The sequence below is a fragment of the Rana temporaria genome, chromosome 5 (assembly GCF_905171775.1).
Source record: "Rana temporaria chromosome 5, aRanTem1.1, whole genome shotgun sequence".
Taxonomy (NCBI): domain Eukaryota; kingdom Metazoa; phylum Chordata; class Amphibia; order Anura; family Ranidae; genus Rana; species Rana temporaria.
In genome coordinates, this window is record NC_053493.1 from 120,296,941 (window position 1) to 120,321,555 (window position 24,615).

The following is a 24,615-nucleotide window of genomic DNA, read 5'->3' on the forward strand; positions in this document are numbered from 1 at the left end:
GTACTACACCAAGAGGCTCTGTATTCTCTTATTTCTCCATCCATACTCGAGCCCCCGAGTGGCCCCCCCATCTTGCATCCACACATTACTGGAAACGCTGGAGAAGGAAGAATCCCCTCCCCCCAATTCGAATGACCTAGCATTCCACCATATATTTCAATGCTGCTTACCTTACAGCAGTAAGGTAAGAAGGTAGTACACCCACGGGTGTCACTTACACCGAAGAGCCACCTCTCACAGAAGTCACAGTGCCACCTGTCACTGTTACAGAGCACCAGCAACACTGCACCCTGGATCCAGAGGAATTAATTTTCCCCTTCTGAGATTCGCTAGCACTTTAGCACCTTTTGCTACACTCACAATGGACTTTATTTTCATTTGTTTCAAATTTTACACGCATTGTTTTTTATTCGAATTATTACCAATTTTTGAATATTTATTATCATTGCACTTTATATCATTGCACCTGTAGTCACTTGTTTGCAGCACTTTATATATTTATTTATATAATTTTAGATAATTTATTCTCTCTGCATTCATATATCTAGGTTTATATGTTATTTCATGAGGGAGCGCAACACCACTATTTGATTTTTTTGTAATAGCGAAGTCCTGCTATAAGTTGCTGAAACAAATTAGGTATTTTTACATTTTACTTTATTGGATGTGTTTTTAAATTGTCGGTCACAGTTTGTTTATAGCGCAAAAAATAAAAACCGCAGAGGTGATCAAATACCACCAAAAGAAAGCTCTATTTATGGGAAAAAAAGAACATCAATTTTATTTGGTTACAGTGTCACACTACCGCGCAATTGTCCGTTAAAGTAACGAAGTGCCGTATCATAAAAATAATGGCCTGGTAGTAAAGGCGTTAAACTTCCAGAGGTGAGGTGGTTAATTTAGAACGGTATCTTGGTAATAGCAGTTAAATATAGCATGAAACAAACTTAAGTGGCCCTAAAGCTATTAAATCATTTTAGATTTACTGCTCTAAGCTGCTGCCATGTGTGCCAACTAAGGCAGCGGGCAAAAGGAGCACAATGACTAAACCTTTTATGGTAAATTGGTTTCTTTGGCTTAGCAAAGTATTATCTCCTGCACAAACGAGAATATGCATGCATAACCTACCAGGGCTGCAACCTTTTTAAGCTATATTACTTTGCTGTAACATATCTTTATATTCATATATTTATATAGAGCTGAAATTTGGAATATCTGTGCCAGTTATGAAACCACCTACTTAATCTGCCGATCAGCAATTATTGATGGAAGAATCTGATGTCTGACTTTTAGTATAGAAGTAGATCATTTTCCCCAGTAGCAAAAAGAGCACAACCTCTGCACCTGTCCACACATGACTTCACATACATCAGGGAACCTGGCAGGCGTATCCACACATCGCTGAACGTGGTGCTGACCTGAAAACAAAGCTAGAAATGCTTTCTGAAAAGGATTTAATGTATTTTACTTTCTCTGTCTTGTCAAAAAGATTTGTGCGTTTTTGTATGTGTACCTCAGCAGAATTCAAAATGGGGAGTGTTTGTAAAGAAAGACTGTGCTGAGAAAAATAGAGACTGCCGATGATGACACTTTTTTCTGATCATGCTCTTTCCCAGGCTGTCATGTTAATCTACCGGCTGCAAAACGTTTTAAACTACAGACCTGAGCAAGTATGCAGATTAGGAGTCTTAAATGCATGCTTGTCCTAGTTCAGTGATTTAGCCAGTATTAAAACAGGAAACCAGCGTTTTCAGAACCGAGTCAACAATAATGCCGCGTACACACGATCATTTTTCAGCATGAAAAAAAACGTAGTTTTTCAGCATGTCCAAAAAACAGCGTTTACCCTACTTCATCATTAAAACGACGTTGCGTACACACCATCATTTTAAAAAAAATGATCTAGCAAAGCGTGGTGACGTACAACACGTACGACGGCACTATAAAGGGGAAGTTCTATTCGCCTTTGGGCTGCTTTAGCTGATTCCGTGTTGGTAAGAGACGATTTGCGCTTTTCTGTCTGTTACAGCGTGATGAATGTGCTTACTCCATTATGAATGGTAGTTTTACCAGAACGAGCGCTCCCGTCTCATAACTTGCTTCTGAGCATGCGCAGGTTTTTTATGTCGTTTTAGCCCACACACGATCATTTTTTACAACCCGAAAAACGACGTTAAAAAATGCAGCATGTTCGATTTTTTTTTTGTCGTTTTTCAGAACCTGAAAAATGTGTAGCCCACACACGATCATTTTAAATGACTTTTTTGAAAAACAATGTTTTTTTCATGCAGAAAAATGATCGTGTGTACGCGGCATAACTGTATGGACTAAAAAAAAATCCTTAAAATCGGACTTGCCTTCTTAACCACTTCGTTACCGAGCCTGTTTTTCAGATTCAGTGTTTACGAGACTAAAACAGTTTTTTTTGCTAGAATATTACTTAAAACCCCCAAACATTATATATATATTTTTTTCTAACACCCTAGAGAATAAAATGGCAGTCATTGCAATACTTTTTGTCACACCGTATTTGCGCAGCGGTCTTACAAGCGCACTTTTTTTGGAAAAAATTCACTTTTTTAAATTAAAAAATAACACAACAATAAATTTGGCCCAATTTTTTTATATATTGTGAAAGATAATGTTACGCCGAGTAAAATGATACCCAACATGTCACGCTTAAAAATTCCGCCCGTTTGTGGCATGGCGTCAAACTTTTACCCTTAAAAATCTTGATAGGCGACGTTTAAAAAATTCTACAGGCTGCATTTTTTGAGTTACAGAGTAGGCCTAAGGCTAAAATTATTGCTCTCGCTCTAACGATCGCGGCGATACCTCACTTGTGTGGTTTGAATACCGTTTTCATATGTCGGCGCTACTCGCGTATACGTTCGCTTCTACGCGCGAGCTCGTCGGGACGGGGCGCTTTAAAAAATTTTTTTTTTGCTTTTCGCATTTATTTTTAATTATTTTACAATTTTTAACACTGAAATAAAAAAAAATAAAAAAATTATCACTTTTATTCCTATTACAAGGAATGTAAACATCCCTTGTAATAGAAAAAAGCATGACAGGTCCTCTTAAATATGAGATCTGGGGTCAAAAAGACCTCAGATCTCATATTTGGGCTTAAATGCAAAAAAAAAAAAAAAATTTGGAAATGTCATTTTTTCAAATGACAAAAAAAAAAATGTCTCTTTAAGAGGCTGGGCGGGACTGACGTTTTGACGTCACTTCCGCCCAGCAGAGCTATGGGGGACGGGCGAAGGAGATTTTTCCTTCAGTCTCGTCCCCGCTCAGCTGCCGGATGGTCGCGATCCCCTCCGCCGGTACCGACGGATCCGGTAAGCGGCGGAGGGCGCGGGACAGCGGCGGGAGGGCCCCTCTCCCGCCACCGATAACAGCGATCTCGCGGCGAATTCGCCGCGGAGACCGCCGTTATCGTGTACAGGACCGTCGGCACTAAAGATGGATACCTCAGTTGTGGCAGCAGCTGCTGCCGTTACTGAGATATCCATCTTTAAAAACAGGACGTCATTTGACTATGGGCCAGTAACCAAGTGGTTAAAGTAAATCTATACTGAGGCAATCTGAAAATGTTAAGTTGCCTGGCATCTGATCCAGTGGCTTAAATATTTGTATTTCAAAAATAGAACAGGTATACAGATGAGCAGTTCTAGCTGAACTTTCAGGCTTATTCTGTGTAAATCAAAAATGAATAAAGCTAGAAACAGCTAGGTAACTAGGATTTTTAGGCGCTTACAAATGCCCAGCATCCTTATCTATCTCTAGGTTTCAAATTCATGGGGCATACACAGGCATTTTAAATGCCTGGCTTACCTTCCTACACTCTGGGAGCCTCACGTGACATGTGCAGCTTTCCATACAAGTGAAAAGCCAATGCTTATTTGCATCAGCGTCTACCCGTGCATGCTCATCCAACATATTTTTTTTAATACAAAACACCTGCTTTCAGGAAAATATGTGCTTGCACAAATAAAGATTGATGCAAAGAAGCATTGGTGTTTACTAGTGCACGGCCACATACATCAGTTAACTTGTATGGCTGGATATATGTGGCCTGTGCGTCTCAACATACTGGAAAGTACTCGGGAGTTACTCCAGGCATCTAAAATGCCTATGTAAGCCCGGTGTGCATGAACCCTTATATTTCCACTTTTGCAGCCAGATTTGAATAACACCTACTTTATATTTGTTACTCATTCACATAGAAAAATGTACAGAAAATAAAGTCTGATTCCAGGCATTAGTAACTTGCTCGCCCAAACAAACTATTTCCAATACTAAGAAATGTGGCTGCTGCCAGCGCTGTATAAAATGTAGCTATAGCCAGGGTTTGACAAATTCGCTTGGAATTTAGGAGCCAGCTAAAAAAGTTAGGAGCCAGAAAACGCACCCCGTCCCGACGAGCTTGCGCGCAGAAGCGAACACATACGTGAGCAGCGCCCGCATTTGTGAACGGGGTTTAAATCCACACATGTGAGGTATCGCCGCGATTGGTAGAGGGAGAGCAATAATTCTAGCCCTAGACCTCCTCTAACTCAAAACATGCAACCTGTAGATTTTTTTAAACGTCGCCTATGAAGATTTTAAAGGGTAAAAGTTTGTCGGCATTCCACGAGCGGACGCAATTTTGAAGCGTGACATGTTGGGTATGAATTTACTCGGCGTAACATTATCTTTCATAATATTTAAGAAAATGGGGATAACTTTACTGTTGTCTTATTTTTTAATTAAAAAAAGTGTAATTTTGTTTCCCAAAAAAGTGCGCTTGTAAGACCGCTGCGCTAATACGGCGTGACAGAAAGTATTGCAACAATCACCATTTTATTCTCTAGGGTGTTAGGATAAAAAATATATATGTTTGGGGGTTCTAATTAGAGGGAAGAAGATGGCAGTGAAAATAGTGAAAAATGACATTAGAATTGCTGTTTAACTTGTAATGCTTAACTTGTAATACCAGCGGCCACCACCAGATGGCGCCAGCTCACACAAGGAAGAGCTTGGGACTTCAGACAAAAACTTTTTTTTTTTTTGCCCACCTTCCAAGCCAAGTCGCCAGGAGGCTATTTCTAGTCGACCTGGCAACCGGGATTTGTCGAGCCCTGGCTATAGCTACTTACAGTATACAGCGCTGTATTTCGGCAGCAGTATGGGGACATCCTGTCTGCTTAGCTGAAGCCATGTTCATTCTCAAGTACTTGACACCAACATCCTGAAGCGTGTCCTGTTGAAGTTCATACATTCTTTAGAGCCGTCATTGGTTTTAACCCATGAGGCTTTCACCACAGTTATGCAACTTTAAAGCGGATGTCCGCTGAAAAGAAAAATATTAAAAGTCAGCAGCTACAAATACTGCAGCTGCTGACTTTTAATATCAGCACACTTACCTGTCCTGGAGTCCAGCGCCGTCCGCAGCAGAGGACGAGCGATCGCTCGTCACTCTGCCGCCTCCGCTATCTTCGGTGAGGGAACCAGGAAGTGAACCGCTCCGGCCTCACTTCCCGGTTCCCCCACGGCACATGCGCGAGTTGCGCTGCGCCTGCTGACTGGCTCTGGGAGCCGAGTGTTCCCAGAACACAACGGGCGGGGGCGGTGACGTTCTGCCCGCAGACTGTGGCCGGAAGTGGGTGCAAATACCTGTCTTTGGACAGGTATCTGCACCCCCCTCCCCCCTGAAAGGTGTCACCGGAGGGGGGGAGGGTTCCGATCAGCGGGAGTTCCACTTTAGGGTGGAGCTCCGCTTTAATTGCTGAATCTGGACACAAGCATACCTTAAAACCTTCCCCTTTAGAATCATATAATATGCCTACATCCTTGGCAGCCTCTGAGCCTTCAGTTGTGGAGAATATATTTGATAAGTAGTCTCAACAATCCTTGCCTAATGAGGCTGTCCCTGAGGCGTCGCAGGCAGCAGACATAACTTGGATCTTATTGATGTGGTGCATGCCAGCTTAAAGTGATTGATTAACATATTTGTTATTTTAGTAAAAACAAAAATTTACATACTTACCTGCTCTGTGTAATCGTTTTGCACAAAGCAGCCCCAATCCCCTTCTTGGGCCCCCTGCACTCCTGGCTCCTCCCCCCTGACGATTTCCCCCATAGCAAGTGGCTTGCTATCGGGACACTCATTTGTGCTCATTCCCCAGCTCCGTTCTGTGTGTCCATAAGATACAAAGCGGGGCTCGGCCCCACCCCCCACTCCCTCGTCACTGGTTGTGACGGATAGATTGCAGTAAGGTAAAAAAAAAATTCTGCCTTAACTACTTTAAGACCCCTTTCACACTGAGATGGTTTTCTTTAGCACTAGAAATGGCCTCTAAATAACACCTGAAAAATTCCTCCCATTCATTTCAGTGTGTCTTTTTACACTGGGGAGGTGCGCTTACAGGATTTTAGGAAAAGTCCTGCAAGCAACATCTTTGGGGGTGGTTTGGGAGCGCTGTACACAGTGCTCCCAAAATACCCTGCCTATTGAAATGAATGGGCAGCGATTCAGAAGCGACACAGGCATTTTTAACCCCTTCGGGGTTAAAAGCTCCTCACTAGCAGATAAAAAGCGCTGCTTAAACATTGCTAAATCAACACAAAAACAAGCGGCGCTTTAGTGCTAATGCATGGACGGCCCCAGTGTGAAAGGGGTCTTAAAGGGTCACTAAAGGGAAAAAAAAATGTTGCTAAAATTACTGTTTACAGGGTATAGAGACATAAAAGTTAACTGATTCCTTTTAAAAATGATTAAAATAGATAAAAATCAATCATATAATGTGCCTGTAGTTTCACTTTCGGTTTTAAACTGGTTTCATGTTTCTGTGAAGTAAAGAGACCCTCAGAACAAAAACAAACAAATCCAGGGCAGTGTTTTTGTTTTTAAAATGAATCTGATTGGTTCTGTTAAGTTTTAGACACACAGTAATGACAGCTTAGACCACCGTGAAAAGCTCCCAGTACGATGGTTATAAGGAGCCAGACAACCAGGAAGTGTGGAGATCACAGCAGAATTACAGCTACTTCAAAGCAAAAACTAACAATGAGGACATGAAACCAGTACTGCAGTAAGGTAAAGGAAGCTATTTAGCTAAAAAAAAAAAGATTGTTTTGTGTCCTAACTGGTAAACTGTTTACATCTCCCAAACATTTTGGGGTCCAAAACTTGTTTATGGGGGCCTTTATTAAAAAGTAGGCTGTTCCTGCAGTTAGTGTGGCAGTGTCCCATAATAAAGCTTGAATGATCCTTGAAAAGAATGTGCTAGTTATTAAGGATATTATAGATTATTGGCTAGAGACAAACTACAAAACCTTGTGTTCCTTGCCTGGCCATGAATTGCAATCTACCATGACCAATGATGTTAGTCTATCAAATACTGGGGAAATTGAATAAACTCATGGCAAGGGAATGAGCTTTGCTCTGCACTAATTCTCTATTTGTGTAGAGGAAACAGCAATCAACAGCCCTGTGCAACAGTGTAGAGGGGTTAATGGATGTCTCCTATCCTATTTCTCATAGGAGTCCTCCTACCTGTGACTATGAGGAGAACTCTTGGGAATGTTGGGCTGTGCATGCTCTTCAAAGGTGAACATCTTTTTTGAGCTGCTTTAAACACCCTCATCATCATGGCTGTTACTGGGGTTAAGGGCACATTTCTACCCGTGAAAAATCACTCCTCTGCTTAGGCAAAAAATAGTTCTTGTCAAGTCTCTGGTGTGTGGCCGGATTGCTGAGAGGGCGCCCCTTGCGGCTAAGTGCACCGCACCCCTGGGGATGAGGCAGGGAGTGCGGGGCCCAAAGGTGCACGGATTCCCGGTAGCTGGGGTGCGCTGGAAGAGCGGACTCGGTAGCCGTGCAAGGAAGGGTTCTGGTGCGGTACCTTAGGTAAACCAAGAACGGAGTCTGGAGCCAAGCCAGGGGTCATACACAGGAATCGGTCCAAGGGAATTTACAGGAACAAGCCGGGTCATATACAGGAGCAGAAGATAATAGAGTAGTCAGCCAAGTCGGGGTCAGATGCGAGGAGATAAGCAGAGTCACAGGTTCAGACGTAAGCCTAGGGTCAAGCCAGAGATTCAGGATACCGGAGACGCAGGAAGCTGATAATATTCCAGCAACCTGTATGCGCCAGTGACAGGTTTAAATAGTAAGAAAAAGGGTAAATACTGCGCTAATGGTGCTTATATGACAAAATTAAACTAAGTGAATAATAAGCTGCGTAAAAAAACTGTGATAATCATGTGGAGACAACTGTGCAAAGGAAATAGTCGCGCTAAAATAACATTTAAGGTGTGTATCGAAAAATTCAAGTGCTTATTGAAATGGAAATATTCTAATAAAAATATATATTAAACAAGTGCACATAACTACCACACAAATACGTGACATATAGTGAAGAGCGCAAAATATATTGAAATGCAAAACATCACACAGATCCCTTCTGCGTGAAACAAAAAATCCGTAAGTAAAGATGGCAAATGTTCATGCGTGTAAAAAAATGAAATAATAAAATGTAGCATATATTGAATAAAAAATGTGACAAGCACTTGAATTTTTTTATACACACCTTAAATGTTATTTTAGCGCGACTATTTCCTTTGCACACAGGTTTAAATAGGCCGGGGGTGCGCCTACACAGTCACGGTGTGCGTGCCATCTGGTGTGCGTGCCATCTGGCGTGCGCGCATGCGCAATGGAATAAGTCTGGTACGGCCATGATGGACACTGGCAGGAATGCCAATAACTTGGCTATTTCCCTGACAGTGCCCCCCCCCCAAGGGGCAACCTCCGGATGCCCAACCAGGCTCATCTTTTGGGGAAACGGGCTCAGAACCTCTGTAGAAGTCTAGGGGTGTGTATATTGCCTTTGGGTTCCCAGGAATTCTCTTCTACTGGATAACCTTTCCATTTTCTGAGAAATTGAATAGTCCTACCTCTCCAACGACAGTCCAGGATGGCTTCTACTTCAGTTTCATCTCCCACAGCGACTGGAGGCGGAGGAACTTCTTTTCTCCCTGGAAATGGACTTGAGATTTAGGAGACTTAGGCCCGTTTTCTCTGCCATTCCAATCAGGCCCTGATCAGAAGGTCCATTCATCCCTATGAACAGGTGGGTGTAAACAGATCTTTGTCTATTTACAATTGCCTACCTCCAGGTCTGATCTGGTCTGAAAAGAAAATGGAAGGGATCTGTGTGAAATCTTATTCTCAGGACAACTTGGTTACAACTTGCTGAGAATGTGAGGTGTTCTACCAAGCTGGTCACTGTTTTTTGGTTACCAGTGTCCAAATTCTTCTGTAGGTGACAGTATAAACCAAATGTTTCTGAATCCTGTTTAACTCGATGAACTCCCAAGAAAAGGGTTCTAAGGTGAGCTCCAAGCATCCTGATTATTCTCAGGATGACCATAGTGAAATTCCACGCAGTGATCACGGTGCTCCCCCTCCTGGGTCCCCACTCATCACAAGGAAGTGAAGGAGGTCCCAAGTACAGCAGAGGAGTCGTAGGAGATCCCAGAGCCGTGGGAGGCTAACTACTTGCACTTTACCCCTGCAGGGGTTAGTGCCTCTGGTGAATGGGGACCCAGGAGGGGGAGCACCATGATCACTGCGTGGAATTTCACTACTGCATACTTGAGCACTCACCTTTATAGGTGCACCTTTGCAAGCACGGACTCAACCATCCCAATCCTGGGAGGTTTTTTCACTCTTCCATTGACTTTGCATTATTTATTTTATTTTTCCCTTTTGAGAAAGCTTTTTTATTGCACATATTGATGGGACTATTCACGTGTTTATGCTTTTTATATTTTTTCTCGTGAACATCATTAACATTTATATGAGTGTACATTATACACACATTGGAAGCCTGCACAGGCTATCTGACAGGTTGTCAGTGGCATCACAGTTTGTGTTGATTTATTTTTTGTCTAAGTTTATTTATGCATGCCAGCACGTAGACACTGGTACCTTGCATACCACATGTAGTTGGGACACACATTTGTTTCCACACATTATGCTGGTTATTTGACCATCACACCATCACCTATATTTGTACCCCTCAGGGTCACTGTACACACTCACGGCTTGGAACAGTTTATAGGTAGGGCAGCGCCAACACCCCACCTTTATTTCACTATGCCGAGCATGGACAGCCCGCTTTAAATCACCCCACAGATGTTTAATGATATTCAGGTCTTGTCACTAATGGGTGGACCTGAAGGGCACTGATAGGTGGTACTGATGGTTGGCACTAGTGGGCACTGGTAGGTGAAACTGATAGGCAGCACTGATTGGTGGCACTGATGATGAGGCACTAATGGGAATTGATTGGCAGCACTGGTGGGTATTGATAGGTGGCACTGGTGGACACAGATGAGGCAGCCATGGCTCTCTATGTGAGGGACTGATGTCCCTCTGACAGAAGCTGGTGATCTGCTTTTTTTTTTTTCCCTCACGCTGACAGCGTGAGGGGGAAAGAAAAAAACTATTATTGATCGTCTGTTTACATCACGCGATCATCTGTCATTGGCTGACAGCTGATCACATGGTAAGGGGCTGGGTTCGGCCCCTTACTCTGATCTGTAATCAGCCGAGTCTCATAGACTCCGTGATCACAGAGCATGCCGTGCGGGCCCACAGGGGGTGCGCAAGAACTTGATGCACATGAGGATATCATATGACGGTCTCCCGGCAATTAAGGCCCGTGCTGTAGTTGCATTTGCCTATAGGGCGGGAGGTGGTTAAAGAGCATTTTGTGACCATTATTTTTATATAGGTCCATGTAATAGGCAAGCAAGCATTTCAGTTGCTGGTGGAGCACTGATTGAAATTGTTTATTCACAAGAAGATACTTCCAAAATAAATGGAACGCTTTTTAATCAGAGTATTGCATCAAGTCAATTAAACTCCTGGAATATTGATCTGGTCAGTTAAGTAGCAGAGGGGGTTGTTAATCAGTTTCAGCTGCTTTGGTGTTGATGAAATTAACAGTTGCACTAGATGGACAACAACGAGACAACCTCCAAAACAGGAATGGTTTTACAGGTGGACGCCTCTGACATTTTTTCCCCTACTTATCTTTTCTGACGGTTTTTCATTTGGCTAGGGTCAGTGTCACTACTGGTAGCATGAGGCGTTACTTGGACCCTATAGAGGTTGCACAAGCAGTCCAACTCCTCCAGGATAGCACATTAATATATGCCATTGCAAGAAGGTTTGCTGTGTCTCCCAGCACAGTCTAAAGAGCATGAAGAAGATTCCAGGAGACAGGCAGTTACTCTAGGAGAGCTGGACAGGGTCGTAGAAGGTCCCTAACCCATCAGCAGGACCGGTATCTGCTCCTTTATGCAAGGAGGAACAGGATAAGCAATGCCAGAGCCCTACAAAATAACCTCCAGCAGGCCACTGGTGTGAATGTCTCTGACCAAACAATCAGAAATAGACTTGAGGGTTGCCTGAGGGCCCAACGTCCTAGTGGGACCTGTGCTCACTGGCACCGTGGAGCTCGATTGGCATTTGCCATTGAACACCAGAATTGGCAGGTTCGCCACTAGCACCCTGTGCTTTTCACAGATGAGAGCAAGTTCACCCTGAGCACATGTGACAGATGTGAAAGAGAACATTATGCCTGTTGTGCATCGTTCAGCTTGACCATTTTGATGGTGGGTCAGTGATGGTCTGGGGGGGCATATCCATGGAGGAATGCACAGACCTCTACAGGAGGAAATCCTTGGACCCATTGTCAGACCCTATGCTGGTGCAGTAGGTGCTGGGTTTCCGGTTCCTCCTGGTGCATGAAAATGCCTGACCTCATGTAGCGAAAGTATGCAGCCAGTTCCTGGAGAATAAAGGCATTGATGCCACTGAATGCCCACCACGCTCGCCTGACCTAAATCCAATAGAACACCTCTGGGACATTATGTTTCAGTCCATTCGATGCCGCCAGGTTGCACCTCAGTCTGTTCAGGAGCTCAGTGATGCTCTGGTCCAGATCTGTGAGGAAATAACCCCAGGACACCATCCGTCGTCTCATTAGGAGCATGCCCCAAAATTGTCAGGCATGCATACATGCATGTGGGTGCCATACAAACTATGTAACATTTTGAGTTGCTGCTAATAAATTTCAGACTGGACTGCTGCATAATCTTTTCTCTTTGAATTTAGCCCTCTGTAGGTGGATAATTTTCACTTACATCAAACAATGTGGCATCCTTTCATTCCTAAGGCTGGGTTCACACTACTACACTACTTTCATCCTACTTTGCTCTGTGTTCAATGTTTCCCTATGAGAGCGTCTTGTAGCGTCCTACACAAGTCGGTCCGACTTTGAAAATGCTCCCTGTACTACTTTTGGTCCTACATTGATCCTACTTCAGGCCCATTGAATATCATTGAAGTCGGACCAAAGTAGTATCCTGTTCATGAAAGTAGGATGGATGTAGGACCAATGTAGGATAAATGTAGGACCAATGTAGCAGAGCAAAGTAGGATGAAAGTAGTGTAGTAGTGTGAACCCAGCCTAACACATTACCCAGCCCATATCAATATAGATATCCAGCATGAGATTTTTTTCTCATTAAGATCTAATGTGTTTTCAAAGAGTAACTTACATTTTTTTGAGCAGTGTATATATATATATATATATATATATATATATATATATATATTTATATATATATTTTATATATATATAGCGATTAACATCACAGTTTATGTTTTTATCTTTGCATGTGTAATCACATATGTATAGTTTTGTTATTATTTTATATATACTTTTTTTAGGTTGTTTTGAGTAGTGTAACACTTTCATCATATTTTTTATGAGTGTTTTATTACACATACTTATTTTGTCTTGAGCAGCGCAACACATTTTCAATATTACTGATGTGGGAACACATTTTGTGTTTGCTGTAGATCTGTGTTTTTGTTTTATTTATTAAGTTCATTTTTTTGTTTGCGCACAAAGTATTTTTATATATATATATATATATATATATATATATATATATATATATATATAAAATTATGAATGGTTGGTTGCTGTCCATGGCTGAAGAGACACTGGTGGATCAGTGGTATGTCTGTAACCTAATGGGGACCTGTCCACTGATGACATGGGTAAGCTGTCTGATAGAGTACACTGTCAGTCGTGCAGTGCTGGAACTGGTGGTACCCATATTTCGCTATTGTGATGTGCTAGTGGAGACCATCCAGTGTAATAATGAAGATCTCACTTTACCTTAAAGTGACACTAAAGGTTCCCATATCATCGGTTCAGGAAGGGGGGCGCTCTCTTGTCTCCCCCTCTTTTCCTGCCAGGTTGCATGCTCGGATAAGGGTCTGGTATGGATTTTTTGGGGGGAAACCCACGCCATTTTTTGTTTAAATTTTGGTGCAGGGTTCCCCTTAATATCCAGACCTGAAGTGCCTGATATTGAATTTGGGGGGGCCCCCACACTTTTTTTTTATTTTGGTTTGGGGTTCCCCTTAATTTTCATACCAGAATCAAAGCGCCTGGTAATGGACTAAGGGCCCTTTCACACAGGGCGGATCCGTATTGATCCGCCCCGTGTGTGTCCGTCGGCTCAGTGGGGATCATCCGTAAATCCCCGCTGAGCTGTCGGCGGACAGGGCGGTCCCTGCACACTGTGCAGAGACCGCCCTGTCTTTCCTCCGCTCTCCCCTATGGGGAATCGGATGAATACGGACCTTATGTCCGTATTCATCCGATCCGTTCCGCCAGACGGAAGAAAAATAGGGTTTTCTTCCGTCTGAAAAAGCGGATCTTTGCGGACATTAGCGGATGCATCATCCGCTAATGTCTGCAATCCCATAGGGAAGCATTACAAGTCCGTAAACGGACTTGTAAAAAATTGACCGTTTGTCCGTACGTACATGTGAAAGGGCCTTTTGTGCAGAGACTTTTCTAAGCACGAGAAACATGCACTACTTTACAGGCATATTATAGATATCACCCAGGCACAAAATTTAAAGGAATATTTTACTTTTATTGTTTCACTTTAAGCATTATTAAAATCACTGCTCCCGAAAAGTTTTTAAAACTTTTTTTTGGATTGATACATGTCCCCTGGGACAGGACCCAGGTCCCCAAACACTTTGTATGACAATAACTTGCATATTACCTTTTAAATTAGCACTTTTGTTTTCTCCCATAGACTTTTAAAGGGTTGTTCGCTGTTCAGCGAACAGGCAATGTTCGACTCGAACAGATAGCCCATCCCTACATAGGATGCATTAAGGTGAAAAGACACAAGCCTTTACAACCCCTTTAATAAGCTATCTCTCTGGTCTAAGCCAACCCCCCACACATAGTAAGATCCACTCTCCAATATAATATGACAATCTGCTCTCTCTGTAGAACATCAAAGTGATTACTCCATACTGTGTCCTGTATTTACAATTTGGCACTGCGTTGCTTTAACTGATAATTGCGCGTTCTACGCTGTATCCAAATGGAATTTGCGTCCTTTATTTCCCGCAAATAGAGCTTTCTTTTGATGGTATTTGATCATCTCTGCGGTTTTTATTTTTTGCGCTATAAACAAAAAAGAGCAACAGTTTTGAAAAAAATATATATTTTTAACTTTTTGCTATAATAAATATACCCAAAATAAAATAAATCTTCATTAATTTAGGGCAATATATATACTTCTAAATATTTTTGGTAAAAAAAATCGCAATAAGCGTATATTGATTGGTTTGTGCAAAAGTTATAGCGTCTGCAAACTATGGGAAACATTTATGGTATTTTTATTTATTTATTTTACTAGTACTGGCGGTGATCTGCGATTTTTAGCGGTATTGCGACGGACAGATTGGAGACTTTTGACACTTTTTTTGGGACTGTTGGCATTTATACAGCAATTGGTGCTATAAAAATGCACTGATTACTGTGTAATGTCACTGGCAGGGAAGGGGTTAACTGTGTGTTCCCTCGGTGTGTTCTAAAGGTAATGGGAGTGATTAGTAGAGGAGACATATAGTTTTTACTACTTAGTAGGAACAAACGATATGGCTCCTCTTCTCTGACAGCACAGAGATTTGTGTGTTTTACACACACAAATCCCCATGCTGGTGTTCGTTCGTGGCTGGCGGCGATCGGGTCCCGACCATGCAGCGGATGCACGCCCTCTGGCGGCCGAAAATGGGTAGGACCTATCCGTACGGGATTTCACCTCGGAGAGCCATTGTGCCACAGTATATCTGCGTGACGTGGTTGGGAACCGGTTAAAGGAGCTCCCTCTTTCTTCCTCATTTGTCCCTCATTTTGGTCTGATCTATATAGTTGTATATAAAATTCACTTTTTATCTTTCAAAAAGTGTTTCCCAGTGCTAAACCTTTCATCCAATTTCTAAATTGCTGCATTTGAAAAATCCTGAAAGCCAATATAAAGTAATGGTAAAAAAAACACTTGTGCGTCTAACGAATAATTAATTATTATTATTTTTGTATAAATCTTCTTTTAGCCACTTGAGGACTGCCCACAGCATTTATACTGCGGCAGGGGGCGGCCCTATTGCGCGAAACGACGTACCGGCACGTAATTTCGGGCACGATTCACTGTGGGCGCCCGGTGACCACCCACGATTGCTCCTCAGCAAAAACTAAGTGCAGCAGAAGATGCAACGAATGGTATATTTAATTAAAATTAAAATACTGTGGTCACTCAGCGGGTCCCCAGTAGGGGGTGGTGTGTAGATGTTAACATGGGAGGAGATGAATAACCCACCGGACATCCATCCCGTCGTCTCAGAACCAGCATGGAACACACTCGGAGACGTATAGAAAGTGACGTCAGAACATGGTGATAACGTTTCTTCAAAGCATCTGTTTCTTCATCAGATTTAAATGGCTATTCATCAGATCAAATACTGTAGATGCTGACTTTTAATATATGGACACTTACCTGTCCATGGAGCCCGCAATGTCGGCACCCCAGCAGATTTTTGGATCGGCTGTCAAGTGCTGCCGCTGCCATCTCCACTAAAGGTTGCCTACTGCGCATTCGTGAAGCACGCTGTGCTTTATAATTGGCCCAGAGGAAGGAGGAGGGGGCAGAACTTCCGAGGGGCAGTGCCGTATCCCAGAAGTGGGGACAGGGACTTGTCAAAAACAGGTCCCCGTCCCCTCCTCCTTCCTGAAAGGTGCCAAATGTAGCACCAGAGGAAGTAAATAAGCGGAGGCTCCACTTTTGGGAAGTGTGTGGCAGGGGGTGTGTCCTATGCAGTGGCGGTGCATTCATAAAGGGCACAGGAGAGCCGTCCGTCCCCCCCCCCCTCTCCTGTCACTCTCTTTCTCACCATAGATAGATTCATTGCATGAATCTATCTATAGTCGCCGCTGCCGCCCCCTATTCATGTGCCTGGCCCTTTGTCGTGCGCCAGGCATATGAATTACAGCAGCGGGTGTGTTTTTGAAGTGTCTGGTTAAAGCCTGTGGGCTCTAATAGGCTTCCAAAAGGGTAAACAGCGAATGCACAGCAGTGCACCCGCTGATTACTTAGTGGTGTGTTAGGGAACCGAATACATCGCTTTCCATGACACTGACCTGCCTCTCAGCCAATCAGGTTGCTCAGGTCTGGTTACCTGTCACCTGATTGGCTGAAACAACAGGCGCTGCTATTGGACGCCAGACGGGAGAAGTGCAGGAGACATGAAGGACCCCGCTCATCGCCATCACCCGCTGCTCCACAAGACAGGGTAAGGGCCGGGCAGACGGCACACTCACACTGGCAGCATTTAACACAGTGGCAGCATTTGATGGGCACACTGGAAGTGTTTGATGGCACAGTGGCTGCATTTAATGGCACAGTGGCAGCGTTTGATGGGCACAGTCACAGCATTTGATGGCACAGTGGCACGTTTGATGGCACAGTGGCAGCGTTTGATGGACACAGTGGCAGCGTTTGATGGACACAGTGGCAGTGTTTGATGGACACAGTCGCATTTGATGGCACAGTGGCTGCATTTGATGGGCACATTGACAGCGTTTGATGGCACAGTGGCAGCGTTTAATGGGCACAGTGGCAGCAATTGATGTTTTGTTTTTTTTTTAGTTTGCGCCCCCCAAATGTTTTTAGCACCAGCCGCCACTGGTCCTATGCCTGCCCTGCATACTTTTGATAATAAGCGCCCCTCATTCCCATCTCATAAAACTGGGAAGGATGCTATTAACAAAAGTATGTAGGCATAGGACACTCCCCCTGCCACGCCACCTTAAAGGATAAATCTGGGGGGAAAAGGTGTTTTTTTGTTTTTTTTACCACTACTATTCCTTTATATTGGCTTTTGACATTTACAAATGCAGCAATTTAGAAATCACATGAAAGGTTTAGCGCTGAGAAACACGTTTTGAAAGATAAATAGTGCATTTTATATACAATCATATAGATCAGACCGAAATGAGAAGGAAAGAGGGACATTGCTCCAAATCAGGGACAGTTATGTATTTATAGCTACAGACTCTGATTTTCTTCTTATAAATGGCCGAAGTTCCACTTTAATACCTTTTTGTATCGGCCTGTGCCTCAAATTACATATAGAGGTTAATAGAACACGGTGAGGTATGTACGATCCTCATGTGTTGGATCGGCGAGAGGCGCTGTCATCATTCAGTCCGTGTTTTTCCCACGTAGCCATGCATTGGAAGTGGTGCAGTGATTGCTTTTATCTAAATAAAGTTTTATCGAAACATGTACACAAAGAGGCGTGCCGCTATGCGCTCCGGGATTGGAGGAGAACCGGATCACGTGGGCAAAGCAGCAGGAAGCCGTGTGTTGGGAGATCAGAGAGACACACTGAGGACTGTCATGGATGTGACACAATGGTGACCGGCTGCTGGGGGGGACAGAAGGTAATTTGTTATACAGAGAGGAGGGCTGACTGTACACACATGAGGAAATACTGTATATTATATGAGGTGTAAGGGGGGAGCACAAACTGGGGGAGGAGGAGGAGGGGGGCAAAATTGGAAATAAAAGTATTTTTTTTCATAAAACAGATAATATAACTTTGCTGTTTTAATTCCTCCCCTGTGTTTGCTTTTGAAAGGGTCCCCCAGCCACGCTGATACATTCCCTGTTCTATAGGTTCCCCCTGCACTGCCAGGACCTCCCCATCCCCATAGGAGTCCCACTCTGTACTGCAACTGTACACCAGAGCCATGGGGCTTTTCATTTACATTTTTTTATTATTAATATTATTATTTTTATTAATTAAAAAAAATTGTACACCTTAACATTTTTCTTTTTAAATTTAATTTTAAAGGGGCGTTCCAACCATTTTTAAAGTCGGCAGCTACAAAAAGTGTAGTTGCTGACTTTTAATAAACAGACACTCACCTGTTCCACGGTCCAGGGAAGCCTCGATCCTCTCCGCGGTACCGGTGTTCTATCAGTATGGGTCCCCCCCATCAGATAGTGACCGGGTTGAACTGCGCATGCGCAATTGGAGATCACAAAAAGCGTTGAGACTTAACATCTGTTGCGTCAGCTGTTCTTGGAGCGAGCTTATCCACGACGCTTGCTGTATCAGATGGGGGGGGGACCCATCTCGATTGAACAGCGCTGGCCGCGCTCACAGCAAGGTGGCGGATGCTTTTTAAACAGGGGCAGGGGTATTATTGAGCAGTGTTTTTTTTTTACAGGTTGGACATCTCGATAGAACAGCGCTGGCCATGCTCGCATCAAGGGGCAGAGGGTTAAAAAAAACACTGCTCAATAATACACCCGCCCCTTGCTGTATTGCTGTGAGCGCGGTCAGCGCTGTTCTATCGAGATGTCCAACCTGTAAAAAAAAAATCACTGCTCAATAATGCACCCACCCCTTGCTGTATTGCTGTGAGCGCTGTTCTATCGAGATGTCCAACCTGTAAAAAAAAAAAAAAAATCACTGTTCAATAATACACCAGCCCATTGCTGTGAGCGCGGTCAGCGCTGTTTTATCAAGATGAGCGAGCGCCGTCGATAAGCATGGGAAGCGAGCGTCGTAACTGCGCATGCTCCAACTACAGATGTTCAGTCTCTGAGATTTCCGTGATCTCGGACTGTGCATGCGCAGTCCAACCCGGGCACTATCTGATAGGGGACCCAGAATGATAGGACACCGGCACTGCATGTGTGGGCGCACGGCTGTGGCTTCACAGCTGGGCGTGCCGCGCTGTGAATGGCCATGCAATCATCTGGGACCTGTGACGTGTCCCAGAAGATTGCAGGAAGGGAGGAGAGGTGTGGGAGCTGAATACCTGTGAATACTAAGTACCCCCCCTCCCCCAAAAACAATGACATGCCAAATGTGGCATGTCAGGGGGTCACAAGTACTTAAAGCGGAAGTTCTACTTCAATTGCCATCGCAAGAGGACTAACAAGCCCCCTATGTAATGGCTTTGGGCAGGTACTCTTTATGAAGATATCGGGGGTCTTCCCTGCTTCAAAGTGGACAATCAAGCACAGATTGTGGTTGATTCGCTGTTACAGCCAGGGAATGACCCGGCTGAAACCACAAGTGGCAAAATTGGCCACAGAGTAGATGGGAGCACAGGAGTTCCTCTCAAGTAAAATAAATAATTTGTTTGGACCAGCTTGGTTTGGACTCTCCCGTAGTCCAAAGAAAGGGGGCGAGCACGACACTCCACACCATGGAGAAAGCCTCACATTACGGTGTGGAGTTACAGACAGAAGAACAGGAGGTGAGGATTTCTCAGAAGAAATAAGGACATTTAAAAGCAAAATGGAAGGATGAGGTAAGTAAAGGAGGACTGCACTAAGGTAAAGGAAGCCATTTATGGAAAAACATTTTTTTCCTTTACAACCCCTTTAAGTGCATTAGGGCAGTGGTCATCAACCCTGTCCTGCAGGGCCCACTAACAGGTCAGGTTTTATGTATTACCTTGGGGAGATGCAGACTAGAATACTGCAATCACTGAGCAGCAAATGATATAAGCTGTGATGTATTTCAGTTATCTTGCAAACCTGGCCTGTTAGTGGGCCCTGCAGGACAAGGTTGATGACCACTGCATTAGGGTGTATGCCACCTCCTGGAGCTCTCTCACCTCTACAGCCTTTTGCACCTAACTCCTTGTATACCAGCAGTTTTAAAGTCATTTCTTTCTAGAGTTTTTCTTAAAAGCTGCAACTTTCAAAGAGGGATACAATGGTGTAGTTTATCCTCCCCTTAAAGTGGTTCTAAAGCCCTTAAAATGTTTACCTTAATGCATCCCTGCAGTAAGGTAAAAAATATTTGGGTAGTATTGCCCATCCCACCTTCCCTTCTTATACTTACCTGAGTCATCGCTTGATCCAGTGCTCTGCTCTATAGATTTAGTGCTCTGTGCAATAGAATTGCACAGAGCAGGTAACCATAAACCTGTTTATTTTTTTATTTTTTTTACATAAGACCTTACAACCGCTTTACATTTAGATGTGAGAGCTGTTAGCTATTAAATCTTTGTGCCCTTCATTTCTGAGTAGGACGTGTTGCTCTGTTAAACATTGCAGTGTCCTTGGCTGTGGCGTACGCTCTGTGAAGAAACAAATGTGACAGCGAGGCCTCCTTCTAGTGACACTGGCTATAATCTCACATATCTCGTGTCATCGGGTGTACTAGAGGGCATTTATTTTTAGTACATAATGTGTTGCATTTGTGATCTGATGTATGTATTTGTTGCATGTTCAATTTATAGTGTAACTAAAGGCAAAACTTTTTATTTATAATTTTTTGATAGAGGAGAGGGATTAGAACCCCTGCAGGTTTTTTTGCTGTTTGTGCTGATTCCCCCTATTTCAGGGGTTGACAAATTTGCTTGGAATCTAGGAGCCAGCTAAAAAAGTTAGGAGCCAGAAAACGCGCCCCGTCCCAACGAGCTTGCGCGCAGAAGCGAACACATACGTGAGCAGCGCCCGCATATGTAAACGGTGTTCAAACCACACATGTGAGGTATCGCCGCGATTGGTAGAGCGAGAGCAATAATTCTAGCCCTAGACCTCTTCTGTAACTCAAAACATGCAACCTATAGAATTTTTTAAACGTCGCCTATGGAGATTTTAAAGGGTAAAAGTTTGTCGCCATTCCACGAGTGGACGTAATTTTGAAGCGTGACATGTTGGGTATCAATTTACTCGGCGTAACATTATCTTTCATACTATAAAAAAAAATAGGGATAACTTTACTGTTGTCTTATTTTTTAATTAAAAAAGTGTAATTTTTTCCCCAAAAAGTGCGCTTGTAAGACCGCTGCGCAAATACGACGTGACAGAAAGTATTGCAACGATCGCCACTTTATTCTCTAGGGTGTTAGGATAAAAAATATATATAATGTTTGGGGGTTCTAATTAGAGGGAAGGAGATGGCAGTGAAAATAGTGAAAAATTACATTAGAATTGCTGTTTAACTTGTAATGCTTAACTTGTAATACCAACAGCCACCACCAGTTGGCGCCAGCTTACACATCTGGTGGTAATAACTTGTAATACCAACGGCTCACCACCAGATGGCCCCAGCTCACAAAAAAAAAAAAATTTTTTTTTTTTTTTTTTTTTTTTGCCCCCCTTCCAAGCCAAGTCGCCAGGACCCTATTTCTAGTCGCCATGGCGACCTGGCGCCCGGGATTTGTCGAGCCCTGCCCTATTTAGTATTACCCCAAATTTTGTGTTGTCCCCAGAATAGTAATAAAGGGAACATCTTCCAATTGAGACCCTAGTTCTGGTGACAAACCGGAGATTTTCTTACTTTACCACTTCCAGCCGAAGGCCGACATTTGATGTCCTGGACTTTCAGTGGGAATATCTGAATGATGCAGCTACAGGCATCATTCAGATATCCTCGTTTTCAGCCAGCGATTCTGTGCATAGTGGCAGTTGCACCGCTTGATCGTTATTACAGGTGATGAGAGGGGACATTCCCCCCCCCCGGCGACATCCGGTGCTTCCCCGGGCTCTCCCGTGCCATCGGGGACCTGGAGAAATGGTCACCAGTCATCTCTAGGCCCGGGCGCGGCCTTTATGATGTCACGTCTGGGCCGCGATTGTAAACAAAGCTGGTAAGCATGAGATCGTGAATTTTGTTTTTCGATCTCGTGCTTTCCAGCCTGGAGGAGACATGTGGGGTCCCCGCATCTCTCCATAAAGAGGACCTGTTCCTATTACAACGGATGTTTACATTCCTTGTAATTGAAATAAAAGTGATAAAAAATGTAAATTTAAAAAAATCTTATTTTTTAAAACGCCCCTGTCCCTGGTAGCTCGCACTCAGAAGCGAATGCACATGTAAGTCCCGCCCACATATGTAAACGCCGTTCAAATCACACGTGAGGTATCGCCACGTGTGTTAGAGTGGAACAATTCTAGCACTAGACCTCCTCTGTAACTCCTAAACTGGTAACCCGTAAAAATAAAGTATCGCCTACAAAGATTTTTCAGTACCGAAATTTGGCGCAATTTTAAAGCGTGACATGTTGGGTATCTATTTGCTTGGCGTAACATCATCTTTCATATTATGTTTTGTTTTGTTTTTTCAATTCATGAAACTTTTGTTTCCCAAAAAACCACGTTTGAAAAATTGTTGCGCAAATATCGTGGGAGATAAAAAAAAAAAAAAAAGACTGCCATTTTATTCTCTAGGGTGTCTGCTCAAAAAACATATAATGTTTGGGGGTTCTGAGTAATTTTTTAGCAAATAAATGATGATTTTTACATGTAGGAGAGGAGTGCCAGAATATAGAAGTGGTTAAAAGAATTTCCTCTAACTTCCTGTTTTGCCAATGGGACACAATGTGAGGCGAAATCTCCCCAATGGGACACAGATGGCAAAAATCAACCTTACAGGGGGTTATAGCTCTCCCTTACTATATCCAAAATGAAACATAAAAAAGTTTTGCCTTTTTAGTTTTACTTCAAATTCTGACTCGTATAACTGATAAATACTAAAAGATTTCTAACTAATCAGCGTTTCTGTAATACTGTGTGGAAATGTTGTGGTTTCCTATTCTCTCCGTTACATTATTAGGTTACGTTGGGTCTATCCGAATCTCTTGTGCAAAGCAGCTATGATTACCTTTTCCAGTCTGTCCGAGCCGAGGGAATATTTAGAGGTTAATTGGAGGAGAGGTTAAACTGTGGTTGTAGCTTTATTGAGAACCAGTCATGTTTGGGCTTATACAAAACAATTTTAGGCATTCTTTAATTCTCACCATGATGCAAGCCATTGTTTGTTTGTTTGTTTTTTATAAAAAAGAAATTATACACCACGCATAAGTCCCCTTTCCCACTTATACGACTTGTCTCACGATTTTGTACTGCAAAATCGTATGACAAGTCATTCTCCATGATTTTCAATGAACACCATTCATACTGGCATGACTTTGAAGTAGTCCCTGCACTACTTTGGTCCGATTTCCATGCAAGTTGATGTCCATAGACCTCAATGTTAAACCCCTGAAGTAGCATGCAAATCGCACCTGAATAATATAGACACGATTTCAGTACGACTTTGTAAGCACAAGCAGCTTTTTAACCCTTGTCCCACCCAATCCTTTCAGCATAGAAGCCCCTCTCGAGCACATTTTTCCACCAAACATTCACTTCCTGGTTATTCCCTCAGGAACAATGAGCTCCAAACAGGTAAAAATAAGAGACGTCCTCGATAATGAGCAAATCATTCGATTTATCCGTGAGTGCCCAGCTATTTATGATTTGTGTGACCCAAACTACAAAGACAAGATAAACTACAAAGACAAACTATAAAGACAATGACCCACTGACCACCAATGAAGGGGACATTCTTCTCACTGACCACCAATGAAGGGGACATTCTTCTCACTGACCACCAATGAAGGGGACATTCTTCTCACTGACCACCAATGAAGGGGACATTCTTCTCACTGATCACCAATGAAGGGGACATTCTTCTCACTGACCACCAATGAAGGGGACATTCTTCTCACTGACCACCAATGAAGGGGACATTCTTCTCACTGACCACCAATGAAGGGGACATTCTTCTCACTGACCACCAATGAAGGGGACATTCTTCTCACTGACCACCAATGAAGGGGACATTCTTCTCACTGACCACCAATGTAAGGAGCATTCTTCCCACTGATCACCAATGTAAGGAGCATTCTTCCCACTGATCACCAATGTAAGGAGCATTCTTCTCACTGATCACCAATGTAAGGAGCATTCTTCCCACTGACCACCAATGTAAGGAGCATTCTTCCCACTGATCACCAATGTAAGGAGCATTCTTCTCACTGATCACCAATGTAAGGAACATTCTTCCCACTGATCACCAATGTAAGGAGCATTCTTCCCACTGACCACCAATGTAAGGAGCATTCTTCCCACTGACCACCAATGTAAGGAGCATTCTTCCCACTGACCACCAATGTAAGGAGCATTCTTCCCACTGACCGACCAATGTAAGGAGCATTCTTCCCACTGATCACCAATGTAAGGAGCATTCTTCCCACTGATCACCAATGTAAGGAGCATTCTTCCCACTGATCACCAATGTAAGGAGCATTCTTCCCACTGATCACCAATGTAAGGAGCATTCTTCCCACTGATCACCAATGTAAGGAGCAT

At 43.3% G+C, this 24,615-nt stretch overlaps 1 protein-coding gene across 1 annotated transcript in view; it reads left to right on the forward strand.

Annotated features, from left to right (window-relative positions):
- Positions 1 to 17,757: 17,757 nt before the first annotated feature.
- Positions 17,758 to 24,615, forward strand: part of TCAIM (T cell activation inhibitor, mitochondrial) — a 47,684-nt gene continuing 40,826 nt past the window's right edge. The window contains exon 1 of the mRNA XM_040353073.1: positions 17,758 to 17,888. The gene's annotated coding sequence lies outside the window, so the exon portion shown is untranslated. The remainder of the gene's footprint in view (positions 17,889 to 24,615) is intronic.